At 34.1% G+C, this 12,697-nt stretch overlaps 1 long non-coding RNA gene across 1 annotated transcript; it reads right to left on the bottom strand.

Moving 5' to 3' along the window:
• Positions 1-6,585: 6,585 nt before the first annotated feature.
• Positions 6,586-8,659, bottom strand: LOC148270809 (uncharacterized). Its single transcript, XR_015825274.1, has 2 exons — positions 8,233-8,659; positions 6,586-8,069 (listed from the first exon to the last, which is right to left on the bottom strand). It is a non-coding gene; the product is annotated as an uncharacterized LOC148270809 (long non-coding RNA).
• Positions 8,660-12,697: the final 4,038 nt, after the last annotated feature.

Raw genomic sequence — 12,697 nt, 5'->3', positions numbered from 1 at the left:
TTCGGAACTTAATAAAATAAAAGAAAATTGTCGGCGAAATACTGCGTTGAAAGAATAAAAAAGCTTTAAATACTCTCTCGAAACTTGTTTTAACGTCTTAATGCATTCTGTCAGTAAAGCCTTGACATTTTTGTTTTCTGCTAGGGACAATGCGCAATGGAAGTAAAAAATTATCTTCAATTTTATCTACAAAGTAAAATTTAGTTTTCTGTATGAAAAGCAGAATATGCATACATTTTTTTCTTTTAAACATGTTTGATTAAAGGTTACCGATGAAGATACTTTACATGTTTATGGAAATATATTCATTTTCGTACACAAATATCGGTTTTTCTCAATAGACAGTCTGAGATAACTCTGTTAACTTCCTTTTGTAATCGGGGCCCCGGTGAGTTATCTAAACTGCTTGACTAGGGATAGCTACCCCGTTGTAAAACATAAAATATAATGTAGTTGTGTAAATAATATTCACTTCAAACGACATTCTTATCTATTTTGATGGTTTTCTCTTTTTCATAATTAAAATTCAAAAAGAGATCAAATTAATATAGAAGTGTAAAATAATTTATTAGATAAACCGTACTTAGTTATTACATTGGAGGTTTATTACCACTTAGAATATGTTTATAACCACTAATAATATGTTTATACATGCGTATTAATATTTTTTTCCCTCCTATTGTATCAATGCTTCAAAAACACTCACACGTTCACAATTCAGTTTTTAAAGAAAATTTCCAGCAATACGACAATAACATGTAATGTTAATTGCAGAAATATAAAAAAAATTAAACCTCTAACTTTGGACAAATATGTAAATAACAAAATATAAAAGGACAGTATCTAATTCTTTATAGTTTTTTTTACATGGTAGCTGCATTTATTATTTCCCTTGCTTATTATGCCTCGTGGTGTCAGCGCGTTTGCCTACCATGCAAGAGGTCTCGGGTTCGATTCCCGACATAGTTGAAATGAAATATTTATTTAAAAGGGTGTTTCCACACCAGAATAGTTCATAGTCCCTGGACTGGAACCTTAAGCGTAAGACTGATCATCTTACCTTCATGCAACAAAAATGATCGCTGCGATTGGTGAACTGATGCAGTGCCCTATGCACCATTAGGTGCGGAAAGGGAATATTGATGATGATTATGTACAAGGTTTATAATTCATAAAAGTGGATTTTTCTGCTTTTAATAAGTTTCTATTTTATGAGTGTTGGGATCAGAAAGGATATTCTATAGTGGTTCAGTCAGGAACTTCTCTAGCATTTGCTCTAGTGAAGAGGAAACCACTTGAAACTCATCAAAAGAAGACGGCCTGTTGACAGTCATCGCCAGGCTTTTCGTTCCACTAGAAGAGTGTTCGGCATTTTGAGTCCTACTTTGGTTTATTTTATCAATGTCCTGCACTAACTTGACCATGTAAGATACTTCCTCTCGTGCGAGTTCTTTATGAAGTATCACCAATCTGATGTCGCATAGGTCTCCGCTCAGACTTGTGCTCAGAAAGCTAAAAAAGGGGCAACGCATCAACAGGTGGGGGGCATCTTTAGGTGTTTCATTATCACATGGGCAGTTTTCCATCTCGGAGATCTTGAAGCGATGTAGGTAGCTCATGAACCCACCGTAACCCGTGAGGATTTGACAAACCGGGGTTTTATCTTGAAATCAAAGGCATCGTAAATGGTAGGGAAAAACATTTTGTTTTATTCAAATAACGGTCATTCGAGAGTTAAAGAGTCCTGCTTCTTTTTTTTTTCAGTAAGCTGACCGGGAAATTGGCAAAAAGGGGGGTTGTCTTTTTAAGAGTAGCCTGAGAGTACCGAGCCTTTCGAGAGTTCTTGAGAGTACCAAGCCTTTTCATCCGGATTTTCGTTGCCAAGGTTTCCGCAGTGTCCCTTTATCCAACCGATGTACATGTTCTGATTTCTGCAACGTTGCTTCTGGATATCTGTCTTAATGTCACTTAAAATTGGGTTTGCCGAATTTCGGTCCGTTATTGCATAGACGCCAGATTTGCAGTCTGTCAAGATCGTTATTTGTTTCCACCTGTTCGGTGGTTTCTTCGAAACGCAAATCAAAGCTTCTCTGATCGCAAAAAGTTCCGCTTGAAACAGAAAGCAGAAATTGTCGAGTTTCAAATTCCTCGACGGCAATTCAATAAGTATAACATCGAAAGGTACAAATGACTTTACTTTTTATTCCTTTTGAAAATTTCTCCCAGTTAGCTGTTTTGGTAATGGCCGTTTTCGTTTCCGTGGAGTTGAAATTTCAAAGTAAATGGTATTATGGTCGCTCAAATGACTGTCATTCGATTTTGGCCCCTTCGGTCAGTTCTTGCGCTTCCCCACTACACATTTTTGGCGTTAATATCACCTCCTACGAGAATGGAAACATTTCCCAGGGTCTGAATTTATTCAGAGCCGGAGTAACATCTAAGTTTGGTTCCACGTACATGAATTTTATTACATTGGGACCGGTGTCAGTGATTATTTTTACCAGTGCTGTATTAGGGTTACTGTATTTGTTCAACAGAATGCCATTTAAATGGGGTTTTGCAGGTTATTACCGCTGCTTTACCGCCATGCTCCAAAAAGTTACCGATAAACAGTAACCGCCGAAGCATTAACTTTGCAAATATTCCCTGTATAAGGTTCTAGAAGCAGCAGTATATCCGCTCCTCTTCTATTGCCTAGTGCTTCTTCTTGTGCCGCTTTGCAGCGGCCCAAATTCCACTGAATAACTTCAGTCACGCTGTCGATGCGTGATTGGATCCCGGCGGCAGTAGTCAGGATGGAGCTAGCCATAATTGACTAACTCTATTGTCCTCAGTCCTCATCATCATTTTGATTCGACGGGGACATTCCCTATCATTGGCTCTATGCTTTGACGCTTCCGTCTTCCTTTTGGCCATTTTGATGTAATACCAGCATGGGTGTCCTGCTTCTTGGTCCTTCGTGGTGCAGGTCATGGACTTATGATCACCAACGCAGTGCAGGTAATGGTTCTTGCCTTCCATGCATTTGGCTACGGAATGAACGAAGCCCATGCACTTAAAGCACTACATCATGGGGCAGCTGTCTTCGACTTGCACCCTCCGGTAACCAATGCTGATTCTTCCCTGGCGGATCATTGCTTCTCTAACTTATCTGTAAACAAGAAGAATAGCGTTCCTCAGTCGCTCACTATTTCTGTCCCGGAATGACTTTTAGAGTTTTAAGGCATCTTTATTCTGGCCAACGACTTCGAAGATCAAGTCATTCTGCTGGAGAATGTACACGATGATCTCGTCATCGCGGGTTCCCTTTTCGATCCCTTTGAGTACGATTGTGGGCATTAGCCTTTTACCTTGGGAGAGTAAGGAGTAGTAGACAAGGAGTGGATTTCCTCCTAGGGAGTTATCAAGATTTTAACACAAATTACAACAGGGATGGAAAACATTTGAAATTGTGAAATAAATCAGTCAGATGAAACTTACCTATATCAATAATAGTTTCAGCTCTTAAACTTCTGATAAATGAACAGATGGAAGAATTGAAGAAATATGGAAGTTCAAACATAGACGAAATGGTAAATGTTGTTTGGTAAAAAGTGGCCACTGAAACCAGCCAACGACAGGTCGTAAGCCCTGTAAATGCCTAGATTTCCACATTCCCTTCTCTAATTTTTTTTCCATTTCTGTTGACTTTTATACAAACGAATGCTTGCTTTAACCCACAGATATATTCAATACCAATTCAGTGGTTTTAATCGATTTTTTTTTCGCATGAAATACCTAATAAATAACATTTTTATACCTCTTTGACACAGTTTTAAATGTCTGATAGATATTCTTTATATGCATCAATAATAGTTAGACTAACAAATGTAATCTTCACTCTCAGCGTGTGGTTATGACCTAAATAAACAATGTTTACCTAATATCAACGCCAAAAAAATCATTTCGCAAACTTATTTCAATCAAATTGCATCATCATCCCCCTTTCCACACTGAATAGTGCATAGGGCGCTCCATTGGTAAGCGAATGCAGCATAGTTCAATTATCTATTGCATTACGCAAAGGTGACGTATTCTTAACTTACAATTCTGGTCCAGTCCAAGAACGATGAAATATAGCAATTTCAAAAACTTTTAAAATCAATATTTCACGTCCACCTGGTTAGGAATCGAACCCAGGACCTAAAAAAAATTAGGCGAACACATCAACCACTACACAAAGATTTTTGTCTGAGAGAAACCATTTAGTCGACAAATGTAAGATAATTTAATATTTTTAAAAAAGCTGTTTGTTAATTTCTCTAAAATCTTGTTGTACACGCAAAAACATTGATTGACACAACAGAGTAGATAAGTAAAGGGTCATTTAATAAGAGTAATTGAATTAATGAACTTTCAACTTTAAAAAATAAAACAAATTTTATTTTACATAAAACGGATATTTTTATGTTATATTAAATAATATTTGATGTTTTAAAGATAATTTCTGTCAAACGTCTACCACGGCGTTGTTTAATCAGAGAGGTCAAGTTTTCGTTAGTTCTCTCGTTAGATGAAAAAAGTACTAGTCCACGATTGGAAAGTTAAACTAAATTCTTAGATAGATACCGAGGTGCCGGGTTTTGAAGAATGTTGTATAAAAGAGAAAAAAATGAAAAGTTTATGCCCTGTCCAAAGGGTAATGAAATATATTAATGTATTTATCTAAACTCAACCGGACAGCGTCACAACACACTGTCGCATTCCTTCCGTGCGCCTTGAACGTAGACCTCGACTATAGGTGCATTTAACGTAGGTGGGACTCCCCTTCAAATATTGTACTCTCAATTGGCATTTTTTTCGGATATTTGTGTAACTATTAATATATACAGGTAAACGTCGTTTTGCGCCGGTTTCCGGACGAAAACCATTTTTATTGACATGCAAAATTTCTACACCCATTTCTTGATTAAATTCATGGTTTTCGGATATGAGATGATTTGCGAATTCTGAAAAATTATTATTACTCAGACATCTTATATGTTTTTTGATTCTAACTTTAAATTTACGTGAAGTTTTTCCAATATAGAAATTTGGGCAATTTAAACAATTTGATTTATAAATTATAATATGTTATTATTAGTATAAAAAGCTGGCCTAATATTGTTAGGTAAAGTTTTTGCTATATTATTAGAAAATGAATTAATGTACAAAATTCTACGCCAGTTCTCATTTTTATTGGAAATATTTTGGGAACTGTTTAAGTATTTTATCCTATAGTTTAATTTAAGTTTAGATAATTTAGAACGATTAGAAATTAGTAAAGCCATTAATCAAAAACTTCAAATAATAAATAATCAATTAAATTTAACTTCGGGTCCTCTTTTAAAACTATTCACGTTATGATTTATTTTATCTCCTTTCTCTCTCTTTCTTTCAATGTTCAGTCTCTTTCATACAATATTTTATTATACAAATAGCAACGCGTGTAATTATAAGTTAGTTAAATTCCTGACGATGAGGTAGTAACCTCGAAACCGGTCGAAGTGTAATTAAAAAAATTAAAGTTGTTTATACAAATTTATAAACAAATAAGTGAATTTAAACTGTATTTATTAAAAACATTTCTAATTTATTTGGAATATATATAGGGTATGTAATAAATAAACATGTTAGATTATTCATAGAATTTCGACACGGAACTTAACTTTATATCTTCCATCATAATATTTGTGTTCATTTAACGTCGATTTTTTTACGCCGGTGTCTCTCGGGACTCGGACGAAACCCCGACGTAAAACGACGTTTACCTGTTCTTATAAGTTACCATATATGTGTCGCCTACCTTCAAAATCCGCCAGATCCATATAAGTCGATTTTACAAAAAATGCAAAATTCTCTGGGTAACATTTATGTTTTAAAGATTTGTCTATCTTAAAATACAGTAATTTGAAATTAAGAATTTTGCCTTTTTCTTCTCGAAAATTCTTCAGTATTTAAAATAAAGATGTGTTAATTAAAAAATATATGTGGATGTAGCGGATATTGATATTCACTTTTGGATCTGGCGGGTTTTGTTAATCACAGTCAAGGATCTGGCGGATTTCGCAAGTAACTTAAAATTTGTCAATCATTGTCATTTCGGCTATACAGGTTGCTCCAAAATTATTTGTGTCATCAAAATAACAAGAAAAATTTAGTAGGTATCAATGTATTTAATTAGCAAAATAAAAGTACACAATATTTTATCAAAGAATATGGGTAAGGTATACAATATTAACCATAATAATCTAAAAGCAAAGGTAATATACACACATTTCTAGGTAAAATTAAAAATATTATGTAGTAACACATACAAAAACAAGTTTTACATTAGTATACAACTTTATACAAAATTTTCAGTTTCCACTAACGGGACGCATTCTATATCTTCATGTTGTGCGAAGTTTTCGTTCGTTTGTTCAACGTTCTTATAGAACTGTAAAGATGGTTGATTACGCCAATCTTCGCCATAGTGCTTGGTCAGCAATGTAATTACGTCCTTAATTTTTACTGGTGTAATTTTATTTCCCCTTCTTAATATTGAAGGCTCTAATTCACTACAAGTTTTTCCTTTTTTATTGACATACTTTGGTTGACAAAAGTCATGCTTGTAATTTTCTTCTCCTTGCACGCTCACATTTTGTCTTCCACGTTTCAGTAAAAATCTTTTAGTTTGGTTGAATTTGAAATGCCAAGATCCTGGTGGCTTAAATGCTCTAGAAGTTTCATCTTTCCAATTGTAAACATTAACGTCTTCTGTAAGATGATAAACCTTTCCATGTTTTCTGAATATATCAACATATATTTGAGGATCACAAATAATTGACATTTTTTTCGTTTCCTTTTCAATTTGGGCAAACACTCTATCAGGTGGTAAGAAAGAGTGTCCGACCATAGGAAAAATAATTTCTAAATTTGTGATTTGCGGTGGCGCATAAGATTGGAGCCATTTACTGCACATGCCAATAAGTGTACTATTTTTGTTTTGTCCGCCGCAGCCGTCTGCAAAAAGTCTTATTATTCTTTTATTATTACTTATTTCAATTGTTGATAATAAATGAAATACAGCGCTTGAAATTTGATTTGATGCCTTTGGGTTATCGGTTTCACTCCAATAATATGTGTGAACATTGTCCAGACAGCTTTTAGAAGTTCCAACAACAGCAGTAAAATTAAACAAGTTAATTTGCCTGCTAAAGTAGGCAGCTTGGTCTGGAAGTTTTGGCAATGGATTGTTTTTTTGGCAATCAAACGATATGGTTACAACTTCGTCCTCATTATTTCTCAGCATATCATAAAAAGCTTTTGCTTTTAGTGAGTGGATTCTTTTTTGAGTGATCAGTTCTTGTTTAATTGTCACATCAGTCTCACTTTTAATTCTGATGCTCAATTCAGAACAACGAGAGCAGGTGTCTTTTAAGGGTGACCCAAAACCAACATTATATTTTCTATTAAAAATCTTCCTAAAAAATGACTGTTTAACTTGTAAATCATGGTTTACTTCGTTAAACATAGTCCACAATTTGCGAATGCTTAGCTCTGGCGGTAAATATAATCTTACTAATGACTTAGTACGGCAATAATGTGGTTCAACTGCTTGCAAAGACTCGATAAATGTGTGAACGCTACGATGTCTTTGGATAAAAATATTCCTTTTTCTGTCTCCTCCCCTTTTTTCTTTTGCCAGGCTCCCTGTTTCATTAAAAGAGCGTTGTAACACGCCAGTTACCCTATCTTTACCAACATTTAATATTTGCAAAAAGGCAGTTTTGCATATTCTTAATTGCTTGCGCGGATTAATGATTGTAATGTAATAATCAACACTCATGGTTTTAGGGCCTCTGGTTCCAGATTTTAGCCGAACTCTTTTACATTGTTTGGTACGGCAATGCTGTAATATATAATTATCCTGATCAATTTTATTGGCAGATTTATAAAAATTGCGATGCATTCTGGATACTTCTTGCATAGAAACAGTTAAACATTTAAATGTGTTATTATTTGCGTGTTTACACTTTGGCAGGCTAGGTAACTGTTTCGATGAATATCTGAAAAAAGATTGATTGTTCAATGTTTTGCTTCAGTTAAAAGTTTTGTTAGTTTAATTTTTTTTAAATCCCTAATAAAGTTTTTATTAAGAAAACGCCATGTTGGTAATTATTCTAAAGGAGGAACATGCTGTATATAAATAACAAGCAATTTTTGACTCACCGATTCTGACGTTCCACTTCTCTTTTCCAGTTGTTTTTATTAACCAAACGTTTTCTAGCTTCCTCGGGAGGAACTTGGTGCACATTTTTTGTCAAATCAGACATTATTTTTACTAAAAATCCACAAATAAAGAGAGCACAAAACACTACTACGAGAGACAAACTGACAATGAAGCCATCTTAATTTTTGACCACGTGATCAAATATACCCGCTCTCTGATTGGCCGATATAGGTCTGAAGGCAAGTTACATGGATCTAGCGGAGTTTGAAATACAACGCTGTTTTTTAGTATTTTTTACGTGAAATCTAGAGGGGTTTGCAAGTATATTAGTATTTTAAACAATAAAATCCACAGTCAGCATTCCGGTAGAGTAAATACTTAATTATCTGATAAAACTGGATCTGGCGGATTTTGAAAGTAGGCGACACATATCAAGTAGATAAATACCTACCTCTAACCTCTGCCTACCTAGACATCTAATGAATAGGCAGGTACTAAAATTTGATTTTCTAACACGAGGTCGTTATTCGAGCATGACTGTGAATTGATTAGGAAATAACTTATTCCCTCTAGTTTGGTGAAGTCAAAGAGAAAAATAATAATGCCAAATGCCTAAGTAATTCGATTGCATGTATTCGATTTGCCTCATGACACAGACTTACTTACCGATGAGGTAAATATAAATGAGACACGATATTCTCCTTCTGCCAACTTGTCATTCGAATAAACCAAAACAAATATATTTTACAAAATAATTTAAAACAGAAGAGGTACAGTAGCCTTATTATATAACCAATTCGTTTCGAAAAAATCATTCGTATTGTATAAAAGGGAAAAAGAGCCAAATATGATTTTGAATGCGTTATATTAAGATAAATATTTGACAATCGAATGAACTAACGAAACGAAATTGTGACAGAATTAGCCTGCTGATTTCGATTTACATTGCAAATATGTATAGAGCAGAAGAAATACATATTTTCCTTTATTAATTATTTCAAGTTTGGGATTGAAGGCAAGTTTAGAAGGTAGGCAGTATTTTCATTTCAAAATTGATGTAATTTTTTAGTAATAAATATTGCTTAACTCTTTAAAGACTGGTAAATAATTCCTTTGCGCGCAGTGATGTAACATCGTGTCACCACTAGTAAAAGACCGAATATTCTAAAGTTCAGACATTCGAAAAAAAAAACACGGAGGCATACTATTTAATAATTCCTTTTCCATAATTTATGCAAACAAACATATTATTTAGCCTTGTTGTAGCAAAAAATCATGAATACGCCGCTTGTATCACTGTCATCAACTGACTGAAGACTGATTATGTTTTACACAACTCCCGCCAAAGAACAGTGTCTCTGTCTTCCTTGTTATGAGTTTTATCTTCGTGCTCTCTTTTATGCAGATGTGTTGCTGAATTAGCGGACATTTATACTTCGCGTACCAAGTATAAATATTTTTTGTGTTAACATCTAGCATAGTTATACAAATTTTACTTTCCAAATCCGGTGTGAAAATGTTCATTTGAAAATCTCTAAAAATACGAGTTCATCATTTAAAAAATAAGAGAGATATATCAAGTCTTGTATTCTATGTCGACTAGTGTGACATCACAGCCACACAAAAGTTAATTCCAAATTTGTTCCAATAACAAACTTTCTGAAAAAAAAATTAACCATTTTGCAAATTTATGTAATTATATGCTGTCTGTTCCTAAAAAACCGGTTATTTGATGTTCTTATTTTCCAAAAGCATAGTTGAAAATATTGTAAACAATTCACCCGTCCGAAGATGCCTATTTATGCATGTGTGCGTGGACGGCTCGGAGTGCACATTTGGTATTTTAATTTATTACCTCCATGGAAAACGCAAATGTCAACAATTATTATTTTCTCACTTGAAACTCTTATTTATATATTTTTTGTCACATTTGATATTTATATCTTTTGCATAATTTATAAAAACTTAATTCGTCTTTTTATGGTAAAAAATTGTTGTTTTTAATACTTATTATGTATGAATGTATGTTTTCTGAATGAAATAAAATAAAATTAATAAAATAAAAAGCACTCGTTTGGCTTATATGACAAAAAAAAACTTTTTTATCATATCGACAAGAAACATCAATAAAAAACTTATTTTCGTTGTTTAAAAAACCTTAGATATTATTGTGAAAAAATGGCAGGTTTTGTTTGTAAATAATACAGATATTTATATTATGGTTTAATTTTGTCCTGCGCTACGGTACTGTTAGTTTTATTCGGTACTTACTGATCGTGAGGTATAATATTTTGTCATACCCAATGAAAAGTTAAACGGGCTATTGGAGTGGATAATTATTATCAAATCTTAACTGACTTATCAGTGAAATAAAGTGATAATTGATTTACCTGCATTATATTTTATTACGCGACAATATGATTATTATCATAATTTTATATTATAGCGATAATTTTGTTATCTATTCACGTTCGTAACTCTATGAACAACAATTCTCGAGAATCTGTATCTATGGCATTCAGTGGCGGGATCGCAAATAAAACTGTCACCAGTGTCATCCGTGATAAGGAATATTACGCCAGTAAAATTTATTAGTGACTGTAAAAATCTGCGTCAGTTATTTTAAGGAATGCCAATAACAAAAAGAAATTAGAAAGTACAATGGCATCCACAGTGGCATCTCACAGTGCACTTCTCCTCCAACGTTGGTTTTCGTCTTTCAAAATATGTGACACCCACTCATTATGACTTGCACTTGAATCCTGACTTGAAAACTGGACTTTTTAGTGGGATTGTAAAGATCGATTTGAATAATTCGAGTACGACTGAGGGTATTGCATTACATAGCAAAGGATTGAATATTACAAAAGGTGCCTTGATGTACAAATGTGAAAATGGAAAAACCGAGATTCCGATTTCCAAAATGTATTGTGTTGATTCTTTGGAGTACTTAGTTGTCGAGCTTGATTCGGTTATAATCCCGGAATGTACACACTAACATTAGAATATAACGGTGACATGAAGAATCGGATTACGGCCTCTACGAAGCTCTTACAAGTTACCAAATGGAGATATTAGGTATTACACATTTTATATAGTGAATGTTTATTTTTCAGCAACGAAATAATATAAGATTACTTCACAACGACTTGACTTATATCGACTTTGTCCATGGCAATGAAAACAAATAATTTCCGAGACTAATCAATCCGGTTGTGGTCCCGTGGCTAGTGTTGCAGACATACGGATGAGACGTCCGAGGTTCGAACCCCATTCTATCCCAACTTAGTTTCCATTTTCTGATAGTAAGTTATTTATAACGCGTTGAAAATGGCCACCAAAATTGAAATACTTCTTTTAAAAAATAAAAATTAAATAATTATAGGAGGCATATTAAATGATTATTTTAATTATGGAACTAATATAGCGCCTTTCTCGTAATATAATACCTCAAGGTGGCTTTAAGAAGTGATTTTGTTTTTACTGATTTAATTTGACATAAAAATTGAGTAAATATTGTCATTATAAACAAACTAACAAACCATCATGCTGTTATCTTGTAGGGTTAGGCAGAGAGAGTGGAATGCTACATTGTACATCTTCTCGTATACGGATGCCGATTATTCCAACTTTTGACATGTCATCTTGTTGGATTTGGTCAAGCCATGTCTTTCTTGATCTACCTTGTTTTCTGCATTCATCACATTCGCATTGTAAATATTTAGCCATTCTTTTGCCGTCCATTCACTCTACATGCCCAATCCAACGCAGAGCTGCTTTCTTGATTTTTTGATGATGCTTATGATATCAGCCTTGCATAATGCTTGGATCTCGGCATTTGTGCACCTACCATACAATTACAGCCACATTCATTCTGAGATCTGCATTTGGACAGCATTTAGCCGACTTTCTTCCTTGTTTTTCTATTCCATAACTTCGCCTCCACACATAAGCTTATTTGCCTAAGGTTGATTTTTGTGCACCGTTCCATCCCCAGTAAACGTACTTCCTAGATACACAATTTTACTACCTGTTTCAGGATATGTTTGCATTTTGGATTGATTTTTTTGTGATATTCTGTTTCCTCTTTCAAAGTGATCTCACATTTAGTCATATTTTCATTTTTTTAAAAACCTTCTCATTCGATTTATGAACATTCGTCAGCAGATCGCTCCCCTTGCCGACTTTTGTTAACGAAAATTGCAGGTCCTATTTGTTGCTAGCAGGAAGCACCGCATCTTAATAGAAAAGAAGATTGACAGTCACATCACCCATTTTTGCTCCCACTCTTAAACCTTTCTCAGTTCTTTTATACAGTTATCGATTACGTTAAGCAGCCTCCCTATTTGACTCCTCTAGGAATGTTAAACCATGATGTGTATGATCCACTTACACCTGACACGCTCTGTGGTGTTCTTCTTTAGAGATGCAAAAAGCCCGTATCAGATTCACATTCACTCTATA

Source organism: Micrasema longulum, unplaced genomic scaffold (assembly GCF_059751315.1).
Source record: "Micrasema longulum isolate JH-2025_06_02 unplaced genomic scaffold, ASM5975131v1 h1tg003386l, whole genome shotgun sequence".
Taxonomy (NCBI): Eukaryota; Metazoa; Arthropoda; class Insecta; order Trichoptera; family Brachycentridae; genus Micrasema; species Micrasema longulum.
The sequence above is the reverse complement of the archived record's forward strand: the minus strand, read 5'-3'. Positions and strand labels throughout refer to the sequence as shown.